A 19991-nucleotide genomic window follows, 5' to 3' on the forward strand; every position below is an offset into this window, starting at 1 on the left:
TATATTATAAAAGGCCTGTGGCCCTAACGCTGTCACACTGTAACAACCAACAACCAGACTCACCAGAAGGTGCATGGAGCACCTCTCGGTCCCTCCCCTTCCCCCCGCCCCCCGACCGCGAGCCGCTGGCGGCAGCAGGGTAGGGCTCACGGGTCATGTGGCACAGCCCACAGGCTCCAATCACAGCAAGGCTGGCAACAGGCGGGTGGGCGGGTCCTCACGATGTTGCGCGCTGGGCTTCTAGTTATAAATAAAGCTGATATAATAATTTGTACACATTTTCATGTAAACATATGTCTTTAAATCAATTGGTAGCTAGGAGCAAAATTTCTGGATAATCTGATAAGAAGACTAAGAATTGTCAAAATGTCCAAAGTAGCACTGCCATTCGCATTTCCACCAGCAGTTAATCAGTGTTCTTTTTCTCCATTCTTACCATCAATGTCTCAGCTGTGATGGTGGTTTATGACTACATAAAATGGCCAAAATCATCAAACTGAATACCTTACAAGAAGGGCTTTTTTGTTTTGCTTTGTTTTGTTTTTGTACGTAAATAGCACCTTAACAAAAGTGAAAACAAACAAAAAATTAGAAAAAAAATGGACTCTGCTCTTTTGAAACACATTTAATTTTTATTTTGACCCTTACCTTTCTCTCAACTTGTCTTTCACCGGTTTTCTCTTCAGTCTCATCAACTTGTCTAATGAAGGTGCAGCTAGTTTCTCCTCTTACAGGTTTCTCCCACAAGGACACTCTCCTCCTTTGCCACCACATTCCTTAGCTTGCCCAACCACAACCTTTTGTTATAGAAAAGATTAAAAGTAACTCCATAAGGGAAAACTCTCTTGATAAACTTCATTTAGGTTCCCTGTTGTCTGTTCTTATAATAAACTATACAAAAATAAATGTTCGCACTCATCAAACTGGAATTATTTATTAGTATTCATCTTTCTCACCCTGATTAGATGTTAAAAGTTATTATTCAGAGATAATGTCTTTCTTTTCCATTGCTTCTTTGTTGTAAAGAACTCAGTGAAAAGTAGGCTCTTAAATATATGTTAAGTAAATGTGTACATTTAAAAAATGTTTTGTAATCTAGCGTATTACTTTGCTAGGGTTACCATGACAAAATACCACAGACTGGGTTTGCATTGAGTTATATTAGAGTAGGGCCCACCCTAGCAGCCTTAGTTTAACTTAATCACGTTTTTTAAAGACTTTATTTCCAAATGCAGTCACATTCAGAGGTACTGGGTGTTACAATTTCAACATATCAGTTTTGAGAGGGGACCCAATTCAGGCAATTACGTTTCCTGGAAAATGGAATAAACTATGGATAACAAAGAACACATTGGCTCTTTTCTTTTCTTTTTGTCTTCCTGGTTTTGTGTGTGTGTGTTTTATGTTTTGTTTTCTTTTTGGTCTGATAATCTCTCTGGAGAGTGAATTCTGAGGACAAGAATAATGCCTTATTTCCCTTTCCATCTCTTCACACCTAATAGACTGGTAATTAGTAGAAGGTGAAAAAACATTTGTTAAATTTCACTGCATTAAACTGAATTAAATGCAAGGACACAAATGAGCTAATTCACCATTAAACAATTGATGTTCACTTAGCGTATACAGATTCTCAATGCAGAACTGGAGTGAGAGACCAGCATCCTCTTTGATTGTCCTCTGGGTCTTTAATATTTTCCATTCATTTTTCTTACACAACTTAATGTGTTAATAAAATCTACAACAGTTCAAAATTCTTTGGGAACAGATATATTCAATGCAGTTTTCCAGATTGGACTATGCTGTGAATTAATAAGGGCAGGCGAAAACCACCAGAATTGCCACAGAAAGGTAATCAAATCCGCTTTATTTTTAAACAATTTTTGTTGATTTCAGAGAGGAAGGGAGAGGGAGAGAGAGATAGAAACATCAATGATGAAAATCATTGATTGGCTGCCTCCTGCATGCCCCACACTGGGGATCGAGACCACAACACAGGCATGTGCCCTGACTGGGAATCCAACCATGACCTCCTGGTTCATAGGTCGATGCTCAACTACTGAGCCACACTGGCTGGGCTGCTTTATTTTTTAAGATTAACTTTGAAAAGTTAACCAAGTGTTAGGTATGTATGATATGTTTGCTCAGCAATACTAAGCTTGGGATTCTTTTAGCACAACTCACTTATTTTATAATTATTTTAAAAATCATGAGTCTGTATATATGCCCAACTATTTCAACTGTATGAAAATAATTAAAATATGCCTTACATGTGAGAGTTTTATCTATTAGCACTCTTTTCACAATTTCAAGATACTTAAGTTGTAGCTGCAAAAACAGGATGAAATTGAATCAGGTTTTCTAGAACATTTACATCCCTCAGAAGTGGAAAGTGTTTGATCATTTTTGGAATATAAAATAATAATAAATTTGATGTTATATGCTTTCATGTATGTATCTATAGCATGAATAAATGAACTCAAATAATATGTTACTCCATATGAATCAAGTAACAAAATGCTTTCACAGCAATTAATTTTTTGTCCTTAAATTTAAAATTTGGCAACATATGTATATTTTTCAAATTAAAAACTTAAGAAGTGTAAACAACCAGAGGAGCGCAAGAATCAAGTCAAAGATTCGAAATGCGAAGAAGTAAAAAACACCCAACTGGAAAAGCAAAATGAAAAAAGAATCCGAAAATATGAAGATAGTGTAAGGAGCCTCTGGGACAACTTCAAGCGCACCAACATCAGAATTATAGGGGTGCCAGAGGATGAGAGAGAGCAAGATATTGAAAACCTATTTAAAGAAATAATGACAGAAAACTTCCCCCACCTGGTGAAAGAAATAGACCTACAGGTCCAGGAAGCGCAGAGAACCCCAAACAAAAGGAATCCAAAGAGGACCACACCAAGACACATCATAATTAAAATGCCAAGAGCAAAAGACAAAGAGAGAATCTTAAAAGCAGCAAGAGAAAGAAACCCAGTTACCTACAAGGGAATACCCATACGACTGTCAGCTGATTTCTCAACAGAAACTTTGCAGGCCAGAAGGAAATGGCAAGAAATATTCAAAGTGATGAATACCAAGAACCTACAACCAAGATTACTTTATCCAGCAAAGCTATCATTCAGAACGGAAGGTCAGATAAAGAGCTTCACAGATAAGGAAAAGCTAAAGGAGTTCATCACCACCAAACCAGTATTATATGAAATGCTGAAAGGTATCCTTTAAGAAGAGGAAGAAGAAAAAAAAAGGTAAAGATACAAATTATGAACAACAAATATGCATCTATCAACAAGTGAATCTAAGAATCAAGTGAATAAATAATCTGGTGATCATAATAGAATCAGGGACATAGAAAGGGAATGGACTGACTATTCTTGGGGGGGAAAGGGGTGTGGGAGATGCGGGAAGAGACTGGATAAAAATCGTGCACCTATGGAAGAGGACAGTGGGTGGGGAGTGAGGGCGGAGGGTGGGGCGGGAGCTGGGAGGAGGGGAGTTATGTGGGGAAAAAAAAGAGGAACAAATGTAATAATCTGAACAATAAAGATTTAATTAAAAAAAAAATCTTCAAAAAAAAAAAAAGAAGTGTAAACACTACGTTTATATTTTCAAAGTATTTGCATAACTATAATAATAAAAGGGTAATATGCTAATTAGACCAAACATCCTTCCGGGCGTCATTCCAGATGTCCTTCCAGATGAAGCCAGGGCCAGAACGAAGCCCAGGTCCTGGGTGCCTGGCTGCAGTGTCCGGAGGGAAGCAGCCTGGGTCCCGGGGGCTGGAGGGAAGCCAGTGCCAGCAGCTGGGGGAAGGAAGGCCTACTCTTGCATGAATTTTCATGCACCAGGCCTCTAGTGTCTTTCATAACAACTGAGAAACAACATTTACTTTTGGGATGATTAGTAAATTTGTGTGAGTGTTTTGTTTTGTTTGTTTTATATCTAATAATCTTAAAGTATTTTATTGAATTCAACCACAATTAAGGTTTTTGCAATAAGATTAATATACGAATAAGTAAAAATGATTCTACAACATAAAAAAACAAACTTCCTGAATTTGAAAAGTGAATAATATATGCAGTTCTCATTTTATCAACTGACTTTAGCTATAAGTGAAAAATACAACATTCCTTTTGCTCATTTCCTGTGGGATGCCTGTAGTGTTCTTCAAGTAATAAAGAATCTATCTGACTACAGACTAACAAAGAGATATATAGGAGAAGCACTGATTAAAATGATAAATGTCCCAAACAGTGGAAGGAGCATTTTGCCAGAGGACGCAGAGGGATGGGTTTGGGAACCTGGAACTGGACCTGGAGCTGGAGCTGGTGCTGGAGTTGGATTGTCTATATCTTCTTGACTTTTATATTCAGGTAATGGAAAATATTCTGAAATTTTCATTCCAGGCATTTGGATGGGTTCATGGCTCTTCATACCAGGGAGGACAGTGGATTCCTGGCTTTTCATTCCAGGGCCTTCAAGCTTCTGTTTTTTAGCACCAGGTCTGGCAACATAGATGCGTAGAAAATATTCCATGTTCTCAACACAATTTGCCATTTTTAGTCCTTCTAGAAATGAACACTCGTAATGGCTGCAGGTCTTGTTTGTGCTTCGAAGGATAAGATTATTGCTAGCCCATCCTGTGACACATGAAAAATCTCATTCGGAGGTATTATAATACTTCTTTCACTGTCTCTAACAAAAAATGTTTCAATGGCAACTCCAAAGCATGTGTGAACGGTTAACAGAATGTGTTGATCACTTGCTGCTTGAGGTTTAGCTGAATGTGCCAAGGTAAAATGGCCAAATCTGGCTTGGTTTAGCCCTCCAAAGGTAAATGAAGTTCTCTGGCTTGTGCTATACACCACATTTTTGTAGTTATCCTCACAAGGTCTTCTCAGCAATTGCAGGGCTCGGGACAGGTAAAAATGAAAAGCTTTGAACTGGAAGCCATAGATCTAATCGTTTCAAGATTGGCCAGCCATCTTCACAGCTTCATTGAACAGATGGTAAAAGGAAGTTTGCTCTTGAGCTTCAGAAATATATGCCGTCAGGGCTATTCCATGGTTATCCTTGAAACTCGCGGGGAGAGAGAGCTGAGTCTTCCGAGCTTCCCACTTGGCTTTTGCACTTCCCCACACATCCTCGAACAGCTGGTGGGCCTGGCAAGTGGCCCCATTATTTGTCTGGAGAAGTTGAGGAAAGCTGTCTGTGGCCCGCTTTTGTTCCCATGCTGCCTTGCACCTGAGCATGTGTTTTAGAAGAGGTTTTTGGGGGGAGGGCCAAGATTGGTTGGAATTTTTACCTGCTTTACCATTTCTGTTTAAGTGACTTTTTTTCTTGAGCCTGAGTGAGTGCACTGATATTTCTCAATATAAATGATTATAAGGAGCCCAACCTACACGAGACGGGAAGATCAATATCCCATAGGAACTAACAATCATGAGTGTCATGAAAGGACAAATAAAGAATTCTCTGGAATGTTATATAAAAGGATATTATGTTCAAAAGCAACAATTAGAATAAGAAGGAATAGAAAGTGTTCAGCTCAGGGAGGCTCTCCTGGTCTACCCGGACTTCAGCTCCCAGTTCCTCAGGGGAAAATGTCACAGGCCAAGGGCCATGTCTGTCACCTCATTAGTTTGCTTCTTTCACGACTGTCACCTGTGCCTGCCATTCACTAACCAGAAACTGGCACTTAAAGTGTATTATTCAGGTTTATATTATTTATGATGGCAGAGCCGGTCTGGTACCATTTTCTTTAACTGTACTAGAATTAATAACTTTGTTTTATTTTAAAATACATTTTCCTAAGGAAAAATGATGCCAAGTAACTTTTGATCTGGTAGTGCTTTCAAATATTCTCTTTTGTGACTTGCCTGTTATTTAACTGGTACCACTCTTTCACATGTGGTTGTAAACACTGAGATGGTCATTTCTCTGTTTTTCAAATCTGTATTTAAGAGACAGCCATTGTTCACAAGCCACCAGAACTCGTCATTCAAACTCTGGTAGTCAAGCACCGTGGCCACAAACCCTGCCAAAGTCTTGTTCCATTAGGCTACTTTAGTGATAATTTCGCTCTTTTGTCATTGTGTGTCATGCACTATTAATTCCCATTTCCAAAAGGAACAGAATCATCTTTGCCTTCAAGTCCATTAAGTTCAGAAAAGCAATCTCAATTTTCAAATTTTAAGGGTCTAATTTTATTTTCAAATATTGTGTCTATTGCTAATTGATACAGAAAAAATATGCAGTCTATGTATTTTGTCAGAAAGTGTTAAGTTCAAGAATTTAGGTTAACAATCTTAGAAATGGCAGTGTATTGGTTCACTTGGGCTTCCTTAATTCCACAGACTGGGTGGCTTGACCAAGATAGATGTATTTCTTCATAGTTCTGGAGGTTACAAGTCCAAGATCAAGGTTCTGTCAAATGTGGTTTCCTCTGAGACTTCCTTCTTTGCCTTATAAGTTATACATTAATTCAACCTCTTGCTGCCTCTTCTCATGGTTGTGAATCTGTGCATGTTTGATTCCATCCCTGTGATTCGCATTACCAAATGAGGTAGAGGCAACACTGCACCAATTCCATTATATGCCTTCAGAAACCATAACAGTTTCCATGTTTGCACTCTTGAGAACCCTGAGCAATTATTATGTAAGAATTACAGCTGGTGAGAATGCATGGTAAAGATCCCAGGAAGAGGCTGTCTGCACATAGAAAAGAGGCAGGAGATTATAACTCAGGCATTCAGTGTCTTGATGATCCAACCTACCAGCCTTTCCCAATAAGACATCAGACACATGAGTGAAGCGATCAAGGAACACCTATCGCCGAAACCGGTTTGGCTCAGTGGATAGAGCGTCGGCCTACGGACTGAAAGGTCCCAGGTTCGATTCCGGTCAAGAGCATGTACCTGGGTTGCGGGCATTTCCCCAGTAGGAGATGTGCAGGAAGCAGCTGATTGATGTTTCTCTCTCATCGATGTTCCTGGCTCTCTATCTCTCTCCCTTCCTCTCTGTAAAAAATCAATAAAATATATTTTGAAAAAAAAAAAAGGAACACCTATCTGACTGTAGTTTGATAAGTGGGTCCAATAGAGAGGTATGTAGGAACACTCAAGAGGTTCTAAAACTACACAATAAAATTATAGTTTTATTAAGCCATTAGGTTCTAGTTTGAAGTAGGTAACACAATAACATAAAACCAAAAAACACCAAACACTGTCAGCTAAGGTCTAGATGCATGACCCGTGTTGGCCAATTGTTTGTTCTCATCCTGGAGAAATATGTTATTATTAAATGGGATTAGTTGAATCTGACAGCAATGAAACATTAATTCATATTTAGTTATGTGACTCCTGTAGCCCACAACAAAAATTGGCAAGTGAGCGAATTCTTTTTTTGGATTTTTTTCTCTCTTTATTGATTAAGGTATTACATATGTGTCTTTATCCCCCTAGTGCCCCCTCCCTCCCCCACTCATGCTCCCACCCCCCGGTGTCTGTGTCCATTGGTTAGGCTTATATGCATACATACAAGTCATTTGGTTGATCTCTCCCCCTTACTTCCAACCTCCCCTACCTTCCTTCTGAGGTTTAACGGTCTGAGGTCTGATAGATGCTTCTCTGTCTCTGGATCTGTTTTTGTTCATCAGCTATATCTATTATTAGTTGGAAACACCTGGAATTCTCTACCATGAAGTATAATAAAAGCAAGATTGTTAAAGAACATTTTCCACTTTTACTTAAAGGACAGTAAATTTTAAAAGCTATAGGGCATTATACTTGTTACATTTAGTAAATTAACAACAAAAAAAGAAAGAATAAATCTTTCCCACTAGAAAATATAATATTTAGATAAATGGAACTGGGAGTGGGGATCTGGAAATGGGTGATATTAGATTCTGTTTCACTAAAAAGGAGAGGACATGACTATACATAAAAGAACTTAAATATGTGCAGACATCTAGATAGCATGCAGTAGGTCTAGCTGCTGTGAACAGTCTTAACTAAGTTTTAGGCTAAATGACGAAGACGCGGCCTCAGTCGTCACATATGCTATATTAAGTGGCAATGCCAGAAATTCTTTGGTATAATGTAGATGAAGAAATGGCAAGGCTGTTGGGGATATTACTTCTGAAGTGACATTTTCTTGTGTTATATGTAGCTAGTATTACTACTCAACTGATAGTTTCTACTGAGAAAGTCCACAGGCTAGAAGAGCCTAGGGAGACATGACAATAAAATGCAATGTGTGTATTTGATGGTATCGCTGAGCAGAAAAGAAAGGGACGATAATAAAAACTAATGATATACAAATAAAGTAAGGACCCTAGCTAATAATAATGATGCATGAATATTGGTTCATTAGTTGTCACAAATGTATCATAGAAATATAAGTTGTTAACAGTAGAGGAAACTGGGTGTAGGATATTAAATAAAGCAGATACTAGATTCCTTGAAGAGAACCATAAAAACTATGGGAACTCTGATTTTAATCTTTCTCTTAGCTTTATTCACAAGGACTTTCAGTTAATGGTAACTTTGCACTAAAACAAAAGTATCTTATCCATAGCATTAGAGGACATTGTTTCTGAAGTAATGTTAACTACTTTGGACATAGTAAGTCACTTATACATTGGTGACAGGTGAGATTCATAGTGAGCAGGTTACATAGACTATTTTCACATCCGTATGTCCCAAAGAAAGTCAAGTAGGAACCAGATCACATCTTATGTTTACTTTCTTTGTAATTGAGTTTATGTCAGAATGGTAATGCTCACCAATTGGCAAAACCACCACATTATCTCACTGAATAAATGGGCAACTTATGTTTTGATAAGTGGGTCCAAACAGATCCCTTTTAAACTACTTGGGATCTCCCACTCCATCATAAGAATACACCAAAAGCCATCTCTTGCTAGGAATGAAATTTAAGATAATACACTACCAAAAACAATATAAAAATACCTCAGCGCAGAATTAATTTATAATCAATAAAGAATATATACAAAATTTATAGATAAAGAAAACTAGTCCACCTCCTTAATTTCTACAAACATTACTCCAAAGGTTAAAATAGTGATAAAAATATCATTACTTATTGAAAGAATTGATAGTAAAAATGTAAGAATTTCCCAAAAAAGACATGATAAACTTGTTTGACAGCAAAGAGGATATGAGTTAAAAAAGTTAAAAAATATATGAAAGACAAACAATAATCATTATTGAAAATAATCCCATATAAGATACAACACAAGAAAACAAACATTACTGAAAATAGAGGTACATTCAAAAGTAAGACTTAGAAAAACATTTTTTAAAGATTAAACAGTACTATTAATTGAGGTTATATATTGATAAGGTTCTATATGTTTGTCTAAAATAGGCCAGACTCAATTTGTGATAGGGATTGGCATATATTATATATGCATGTATATGTAATATATAATTATTATATTATTATATTAGTAATTATAAAAAAAATTTAAATGTGATAGCTAGACAAAGTGACTGTAGTGTCAATTGTATTATGTGGGAAGTCCCTAAAGCAGTGAGTAGGCTGATCTTAAGGTGAGAAGAGACAGGGAGAAACTATTCAAATCCACTTGGAAGATGCATCCAACGTCCTAAATACTAGTACGTGTTCTGAATTCCATTCTTCCAACTCACATAGCCTAAGGTTGTGATTGTTTTAATTTTATAACATCTTTATAACAATTCTTGTCATCAAAACATATTTTGATCATAAAACAATTAAGCATGAAATCAATAAACAAAACAAACAAGGAAACAAAAATATTAAGAATGCTGTATCATTCGAAATGAATAAAATTACTTTTACTAGTGCATAAGACAATTAAATCATACCAGAGATCTGGAAATCTATGGGATTAAGTAATCACAGATTTCTACATATCAAAATACATAGAATTAAGTCAAAACACATTTATGGATATCCATGGTCTTACCCCGGCCTAGGAAAAGTTAGCAAATGAGTATAGCATCACATTTATAGATTACTAAAATAACTAAAGAATAAAGCTAAATCACTTAAAAAGGGAAGAGGTAAAATTAAACATAGTAATTAGTAAATAAAGAATTTGTCATATTGTGAAATTAAAGCTGTTTTAAATTATTGTGAGCAGAAAAAGAGACACTAAATACACAAACAATTCTTACAAATATAAGAGGACTAAAATTATTTTTATATAACCCCTTAACATAAAGGAGAAAATTAAAATGTACTATTAACTTATTTATTTGAAAACATTTGAAACAACTAATTTAGACAAATTCCTGGAAAATATAATTTCTAAAATTGGCCCAGTACATCAGTTAAAGTAAAATACTTCTGGGAGAAGTTTTGAAAATATCAATAATAGTCACTTTTTTCCACTTTCTTCCTTCCATCTTTCTTTTTTAAAAAAATATATTTGTAGCCCAGCCACTGTGCTCAGTGGTTGAGTATCATCAACCTATGCGCCAGGAGGCCACAATTTGATTCCAGGTCAGGGCACATGGCCAGGCTGCAGGCTTGATCCCCAGTGTGGGGCATGCAGGAGGCAGCCAATCAATGATTCTCTCTCATCATTGATGTTTCTGTCTCTCTTTCTCTCCCTTTCTCTCTGAAATCAATACAAATATATTTAAAAAAATAAAATATGTTTGTATTGATTTTCTAGCAAGAGGAAGGGAGAGGGAGAGAGAGAGAGACAGAAATATCAATAGACTGCCTCCCTTTTACTCCTCCCTCTCCTACATTTTGAATAAAAGTAGAAGACATAAGGCAGAATTGATAGAATAAATATAATATTCAGTTAACATAAGTGTGTAATAATAAGATAGAAACAACTCTATTGTAGAGGTAAGATCACATATATAATCCAGGAGTGTGTGGAAAGAAAACAAAATAAATGAGATGCAATTAAACCTAGCAACAAGCTTCCTAGACACAATGCTTATTTTTCATTAGAATTGGAAGAACACACTCCTGGGAATTAGAATGTTTTATAGGAAGATTCTTAGCTCTATGTTAATTAAAAAGCAGAACTAACCTCAGACTGAGTAAAGAAATAGCAATTGCTTTTTAGCATAGAAAAGTACCAGAAAGAGCTGCATGGCATTTAATTGTTATGTGTGAATTTGAAATTAATAGTATTTCACTCTAATAATTTATCACTCTGCATTTAAAAAGGCCTCTTAACCATTTATTGCCTACTTGCTTTGTGTATCAAAATGTTTCAAGTTATAAATTTCTGCTGTTATTCTGTGTTTTCTTTTATTGCAAACAAAATAATGAAACAATATTTTGCTAAAAAATGAAGGTTCAAAATTATATAAATATATCAAATGTATTATTTTTATTTTCAATTCTTATATTTTTTTACTAAAATCTGTATTTTAACACTGAAATAATAATATCCATTGCAATACATTTTAAATAGGTATTAGTAAAATGCATTTACTCTATTTCTCAGTGGAAATAATGTGGCTACATTGCGAACTTTGAAAAAAGAAAACTTTAATCTAAAAATATTTTGCTACATCATCAAAAATTTTGAAAGTTTCATCTAAATAAACTAGGTAAATAATAAATAAAAGAAATTTTCAATCCAAAAACAGACTTTTATAGAATATCAATTTAATGCACTTTCATATACTAAATATTTTAAATTAAGAATCAAGTATTTTGAAAATTATCACACATACCCACAATTGTCAAATGTAAACATCTATATTAAGGAATGGAAGCATTAGTTGAATAAAGAAAATCACTTCTAGTGTCTAGTTGCCTGTTCCAGAATCAAAACAACAATTTCAAAGTAGTAACGGAAGTAGATTCTATAAAATATTTTCCAGAAAAGAAAACTAACTTTGCAGACTTGATACAAGATGCCATCTTTGTTGAAGTATCAAATTAAAGAAATCATATGAAAAACATGTATTAAAAATTGTTTTGCCTTTTCATACAGCTCTTAGAACAGTTAATATAGGGTCTTATTGCTACTCATACTTTAACATTAAATACTTATTTTGTTCTGAGGAAATGTGTGGCATATCATGTTGATAGATAAGCTATTCTGTAAGATTTCAGATAGTAGTGTTGGGAAAGACAAGTTCAGATATATATATATATATTAAACTTTTAGGAAAAATCATTGTCATATCCATAGTAATACATTATCAAAGTCTCAATATTCATTTTAGTTCTTGTTCTGTTGGTTACTTAATGATGACAATAGGTAGATCAGGCTCGGTGAAAGGGAGCTCATGTGTTTTAAGCAAAGAGGCCTTCTACTCCCGCGATCAGAATCACCCCATCATTGTCTCATTGCACAAGCACTGGGGTTGGCAAGGAGAGAGGCTGGCTGGTTGGCATTAACCTTGTTGAATGTAACCTCTGAAGTGGACCTTGATTTGAGCTATACAGATCATTACTCATTATACTAGAGGCCCAGTGCACGAAATTCATGCAAGGTAGGGTCCCTAGAGGCTGCCTGCTGCCGGCTGCCAGGCATGGCCTCCCTTCCCTAGCTGCCTGCTGCCGGCCTGGGCCTTTCTTCATTCTGCACTGCTCCTGGTGGTCAGTGCATGTCATAGAGAGCTATTGAACTCCAGAGGGGACACTTTGCATATTAGGCTCTTATATATATATATATATAGATACACTCTGAGAACTCTAATTATGTGTAATTTCCTCAGAACTCCTTAGGTTTTGCTAGATCAGTCTTGATGAGAAGGAGTTCATATGGTTTACTCCCCCTACCTTTTTGCCTCTTGAAATTTTTAGAGGTAATGTTATTTGTTTTGTTTTGAATTTGCCACTAGACTGCAAGTACAATTGAACTTCAGTCATGTCATAGTACACAGACACCTCAGAGGTTTAAGTTTTCAAAATACTTTCTATAACAAAGGATGTGGAATGTAATTATTAAAATTATCCCATGTAGTATTCCATTGTGTAAATGTACCACAGCTTTTTTTTAATATATATATATATATATATATATATATATATATATATATATATATTATTGATTTTTTACAGAGAGGAGGGGAGAGGGATAGAGAGTTAGAAACATCGATGAGAGAGAAACATTGATCAGCTGCCTCTTGCACGCCTCCTACTGGGGATGTTCCTGCAACCAAGGTACATGCCCTTGACCGGAATTGAACCTGGGACCCTTGAGTCCACAGGCCGATGCTCTATCCGCTGAGCCAAACCAGTTAAGGCGTAACACAGCTTTTTTATCCACTTCTCTACTGATGGGCACTTGAGCTGTTTCCAGATCTTGGCTATAGTAACTAACACTGCAGTGAACATACAGTACATATATTCTTTCAAATTAGTGACTCAGGTTTCTTCGGATAAATTCCCAGAAGTGGAATCACTAGGTCACAATGCAGTTCCATTTTTAATTTTGTGAGGTAATTCCTTACTGCTTTTACAGTGGCTGCACCAGTCCTCATTCCCACCAACAATGCACCATGAGGGTTCCCTTTTCTCCACAATCTCACCAACACTTGTTTGTTGATTTATTGATGATTGCCATTCTGACAGATCTGAGGTGACATCTCATTGTGGTTTTAATTTGTGTTTCTCTGATGATTAGTGATGTTTGAGCATATTTTTATATGTATATTGGCCATCTGTATGTCCTCTGTGGAGAAATGTCTATTCAGGTATTTTGCCCATTTTTTAATTGGATTGTTTGTTTGTTTTTGGTGTTGATTTTTATAAGAAAATTTTATTTACCTTTTGTGACAACATTGATGGACCTGGAGAACAGTATACTAATCATAGAAAGACAAATCTCACATGATTTCACTCATATGTAGAATTTAATGAACAGACTGAACTACCAAGCAAAATAGAGACAGACTCACACTGGTAGACAGAGAACAGCTAGACAACTCGAGGGGTGGGGGAAAGGGATTAATGCTGGGTGTGTGTATAGGGATTAAGCAAAAAAGAAAAAAAAGAGAGAAAGATCTCATGCACATGGACAACCATGTGGTGATTGCAGGAGGGGAAGTGGGAGGGTAGAACAGGGCAGAGAGGGAATAAAGGATGATAAAATAAAAAATTCAATTAAATTGAATAAATGTGAGGTGGCAACCCTCCAAAAATAAAATAAATTAAAATTTTTCTCATGTTGTTTCATAATATTTACTACAAAAAATTCAACATGGTGTATATTATTACAACTTTATAACTAATAGCATCATTTTCTTCACTGTCCTTGAAATGCATATTGTTCCAAAGCGCATTTTTACAGATATCTACATTTCTATGTAATATTAGTACATTTTTAGAGCAGTTTTAGGTTCACAGTAGCTTGAAAAGAAGGTACAAAATCTTCATGTACATCCCCTAAGCCTACACATGTATGACTTCCCTCACTATCAACGTCACTCACCAGCCTGGTACATTCGTTAAAACATAGGTACCTACATTGGCACGTCATTATAACACAAAGTCCAGAGTTTACTTTAGGGTTCACTTTTGGTTTAGACAAATGTATAATGGTATCAATCATTATAATGTCATATGTGGCATTTTCATTGCTTTAAAAGCTCTGTGCTCCTCCTATTTATCCTTTTCTCCCACTAAACCCCTGACAATCACTAAAATTTGTATTGGTTCATAGTTTTGCCTTTTCCATAATATCATGTACTTGCAATCATATATTACATAGACTTTTCAGATTGCTTTCTTTCACTTAGTAGTATGCATTGAAATTTCATTTATGTCTTTTCATGGCTTAAAAGTGCAATTTTTATTTAGTGCTGAGTAATACCTCAAGGTCTGAGTGTATCTAGTTGATTTATCCATTTACCTACTGAATGACATTTGGTTGTGTCCAAGTGTTTGCAATTATAAATAAAGCTGCTGGAAACATCAGAGTGCAGATTTTGCATGGACATAAGTTTTCAACCTCTTTAGATAAACACCAAGGTGAATGATTGCCGGGCTGTATGTTAAGAATATGTTAAATTTTGTAAGACACTGCAAAACTGCCCTCCAAAGTGCCAGTGCTATTTTGCATTCCCACAGCAACAAATAAAGTTTCTGCTGCTCCAAATCCTTAACAGCATTTGGTATTGCTAGTGTTCTGAATTTGGGCCATTCTAATAGGTGTATAGTTATACCTTACTGTTATTTTAATTTGCATTTCCCAGAAGAAATATAGAGTTGAGCATCCCAGATATTTGTTTAAATGCAATTAAATATAACAGAAATGTGATTTCAGTGTTTTTTTCTTAAAAAGCCTCTTCTTAGGAACTAAAAACTCATAAACTCTAATGGGTTCATGAAATGGATCTTAGCCACAAACAATACACTAAATATGCAAAATAAACCCATAGACTCTGGACAGTCTTGGCAGCTTATTAGAAAGGCTGCACTTCATCATTGTTAATAATCTTATAAATTAGAGTTGTTGCATGAATACTAGACCTGAAATCTCCATCTGCCAAGATTTCTTTTCTTATACATATGGTTTCAAGTAAAAATACCACAAATACTTGGATGACTTGCATTCAATCAGAATAGGAATGTACATAAGTCTTCCTAAGTAAATAAATTTAAACTTAATTTATGGCAACTCAAAGGAGAGAGACTAAATAAAATCAAGATGCACCTAGAAACACCACTGATCCACAATGATAGATTATAATAGATCCAGCTGAGAGTGCAGAAACCAAGTCATCATGAATAAATATATTGTAAAGAAAGCCTTGAACAGCTTAATAAAATTCTGTAATTCACTGCCTCTCAGGTTGATATACTGTGTCAGCACCAGCAAAGATACACATAGTTTTGGCAAATGTGATTGAGCTTAAATTCTGATGATGCGAAAGAGGCTGACTAATATTAGCAACCATAGAACTTACATTTCCTTGTGAAAATTTTGAGTCACATTTGTGACTCCTAATATTATATTTTGTTTCAACACTTCCTTTGAACTGATAAAATGCACAACTGTATTTTTATTCATTTTCTTTTCGTTTTCCCTGAGTTGTAAATTGCCTAAATGTGTCTCAATGTGGATGTCTCATGAACACAACAATTTTAGCATGCAAAAATTAGCTGACCATTTCTATTTAAATATAAACTTCTTTTCATTTTTGAAATCTTATTATTGAACTTTATTAGTATTTAAAGGTCTGTGACTTGGCCATACATCCAGATAAAAACTGGCTTAACAGTTATCACTTCTTATTGAAGTTGCAAGGGATTCCTTTTTTGTCTGGAAAAAAGGAATGGGATAGCCAACCCATTTTCAAAGTTTGGGAAACTAATTTTTCTAAATCACAATAACTTTTTAGTTGTAGTCATGCTTTCCTAAAGAAAACAAGATTTTTTTTGGATATAGTTTGACTTTCCTGGATTTCCTCTAGAAGTTTCTCTCTCCCATCAATATATCAATCTCTACACCTTAATTATAGTTGTACCAAGTATTCCCCTGACATGAAATAAACTATTGGTCTCCTAGTGCTATTTTCACATATGCTGCTTAATATCTACAAATGGCATACCAGCTTTCTGATATTTCTGGTATTTCTTTACATTTAACCCATGTTAAACCCTTTCTCCTCCTGGAAATATTTTCTATAAGCTGTTTAAGGCATATATATTCCACTGTATTGTCCATCTCATTGAAATAACTACTTGTTTTTTCTGCCACTACCTGGGAGATTGATAATATGTGTTCAATTCTTGAGTTCCTAGAATTTGGCACAAAACTCAAGACATGAGTGACTTTCATAATTAAATGCATAAGTAGTTAATATGTAAATAATATACAGAATATGTTAACACACAATTAGTGATGACAATATATTTAATCTTGAAGTGAGATAAAAATGTAAAACATATAAACTGTAGAATTTATGTTAAATCTCTCAGATAGCCCCACCTACAAAAACTCACTTCCTCAAAATAAAAGAACAAAATTATTTCTACTGACTTGATAGTGTGTTTGGGCTTAAAAACTGAAATTAATCATAATTTTATATTGTGATAATTAAAAGATAAAGCTAAACATGTTTTTATATTTGATTGTCTTAATAAGATACAATGATTGAGTCAATAGGAAATTAGAATTTTCTCATCTCTGATTGCATTAGAGAAGGAACTAAATCATTGGACCTGAAGCTTGCAACTCCTGCTAATAATATAAACGTCTTCAGCATAATTTCGCAGTGAACAGCTGGCTATGATTTGATTGAATAAACATGATGTTTTAGTAAATAAGCAAAAGATCCAGATACCTGAACTAAGGTTACATTAGCTGCAATTGCATTTATCATAGTGTGTTAATGACTGAGACCCAATATTTCTTTTCTGGTTCTTTTAGAATGGAGAAGAGAGTAGATTATGTTATATAAGGAAGCTTGGAAGAATGAAACAATTGTATACAAAGAGCAGGGTGTGAGAATTTGGGGTGGGCACACTGAGTCATAGCAATCAATTCAATTTGTTTTATCCAATCACTTGCTTAGTTCTTAATTCAGTTGGAAGATTTAAGAAATATTGGAAACATCATTCCTTTTATATTCAGTTATTGTGAATTATAAAACCATAACAGTCTTTCATGTTTAAGACAATAATAGCATTTTAATGTTTATTTAGTATACAGATGTATTTAATACATTAAAAATAACTTGGGACCCTGGCTGGGTTGCTCAATTGGTTAGAGTATCATTTCAATCTACCAAGGTTGTGGGTTTGATCCCCAGTCAGGGCACATACAAGAATCAACAATGAATGCATAAATAAGTGGAACAACAAATTGAGCTTACTCTCAAATCAATCAATAAATAAAAAACTTGGAATACATTAAAAACCATGCAATAATATAAATTCTCCTTGAATTTAAAACATGCTTAGCATATTTGCGTGGCTGTTTTCTCTCTTCCACTGACTAACTTTTTTCCAAGTTGTGGAGACGTCAGAAGTACAAACGGGCAATTAATATGAGACCCTAATTTCACAACAAAGAGAGAGAGCAGACTGACAGCTGTCAGGTTGTGGGGGAGCTGTGTGGAGGGATAGAGAGAAAAAAAGAGGGACAAATGTGCTGTTTGCTGGGAAGGGGTGGAAGTGTAAGAGGGCATAGGGCAGTGATGGCGAACCTATGACACGCGTGTCAGGTGTGACACACGAACTCATTTTTTTGGTTGATTTTTCTTTGTTAAATGGCATTTAAATATATACAAAAAATATCAAAAATATAAATCTTTGTTTTACTATGGTTGCAAAGATCAAACAATTTCTATATATGCACGGCACCAGAGTTAAGTTAAAGGTTTTTCAAAATGCTGACACGCCGAGCTCAAAAGGTTCACCATCACTGGTATAAGGGGAATATATGGTGATGGAAAATAATTAAATTTTAAAATATGAAAAACATAAAATAAAATACCTTCACAGAAACATGTGGAATTATATTTGACCAAATAACTGGTTACCATGGCCTAGGCAATTTGACAAATAAAATTAACCAACATATCATATAATATTGTTTCTTTCTTCATTTTTCTGCTCCTCTAGTTTTTCTCCCTCTCCTTCTCCTCCTCCTTTTGTGTGTGTGTGTGTGTGTGTGTGTGTGTGTGTTTCTGTGGGAAGGAAATTGGAGAAAAACCAAGAAAGCTACATGCTAACACCCATCAACTGCATTTTCATGGTAATAAATGAAGATCAGACAAAACAAAACTGTGAGAAATTGTGATTGCTGTGAACCAGTGTTATTAAATCATAATACAGAGGTTTTGGGTGAAGTGAACATTTTGATATCATATTTTTTCATTGCCAGGTCTTAATTTACCTCTCAATTAACTTATGGACTTCTTCAATTTTTACTGCCAACAATGATTTCTTTAAAGCCTTAATTATGGTTTCCTCACAGCAATATGCAAGACAAATGCTTCATCTGATATGTCTAACATTTATTTAAAAACTGCAATCTTTACTTCTGTGCTCTCTGTTAAATGTCAACTATGTTTGATCATTTACTCAGAGTTAAAATTTACTCAGCTAATGTGATAACATACAATTCACAGTCCATTTTTCAAGATGATCTGATGGAGATTCAGGTCATGTCACCCAAGCAAGCTGTGCTTTTCATCTTACTGTTTCACACATTGAAAGCTGTTCCTTATACACCCCCTAAAAAATTATCTACCATTTTTAATATTTCTTTTTCTTGTTATTTAAACATGTAACAATGTTCAGAAAGAACTAATTCCTACTTCAGGCACTTTGAAAATGAGACAGTATGTAATGACAAAACCCTAAGCTTTTAACTAATTGGCTTAATCCATTAATGGGGAATTTTTTAATATATTCAATTAGTAAAGTATGCATTGCCTATATACATCATACAGGACATTATGGTAGGCACAAAAATTAGTGTGATGAATGCAAGGTACTCTGCTTTAAACTAAGAGAAGGAGATCTAAATAAAAAATGTCAAACCAGTTATTAGAGAATGGGAAGGGCAGGGTGTTATGACCTGGGTCTCCTATTGAGGGTAAGAATCAGGGAGCTTGACCTATTCAAGTACAATGGGATGTTTGCCAGAGAGAGAAGACAAACAGACATCTAGTTATTGGAAGAGGAGTCACCAGTATTTTGGGTACAGGGGAAAATGCAAGTTGCCTTTTGGATAATCTTCTATTTTTAGACTTTTTCATGGCCTGGTTTCTTAGCGGTGCTGGTTTAAAGGGATAGGTAACTTTTTGCCCTAGGGAAAGGTGCAACAGACCTGGACTGACAAAGACTTCTGATGCTTTGTTCCAGGAAGTGGCTGTAAGGGCAAGAATAAAAACTTTTGCATAGTGCTGGAAATAATCTTTGTGGGGGAGGGGATGCAGCAGAGATTCTGACTCAAATCCTCTCTTTTGAGGAGAAACATGATTAGAACTTCCCTAATGAAATTAGAGTGTTTAGAATGAAGTCACTTACAT

General features: G+C 35.3%; 1 pseudogene; it reads right to left on the minus strand.

The window, feature by feature from the left end:
* Positions 1-4203: 4203 nt before the first annotated feature.
* On the minus strand, positions 4204-5264 carry LOC118655960 (annotated as a pseudogene).
* Between the last annotated feature and the right edge of the window lie 14727 nt (positions 5265-19991).

The sequence above is a fragment of the Myotis myotis genome, unplaced genomic scaffold (genome assembly GCF_014108235.1).
Source record: "Myotis myotis isolate mMyoMyo1 unplaced genomic scaffold, mMyoMyo1.p scaffold_m19_p_5, whole genome shotgun sequence".
Taxonomy (NCBI): Eukaryota; Metazoa; Chordata; class Mammalia; order Chiroptera; family Vespertilionidae; genus Myotis; species Myotis myotis.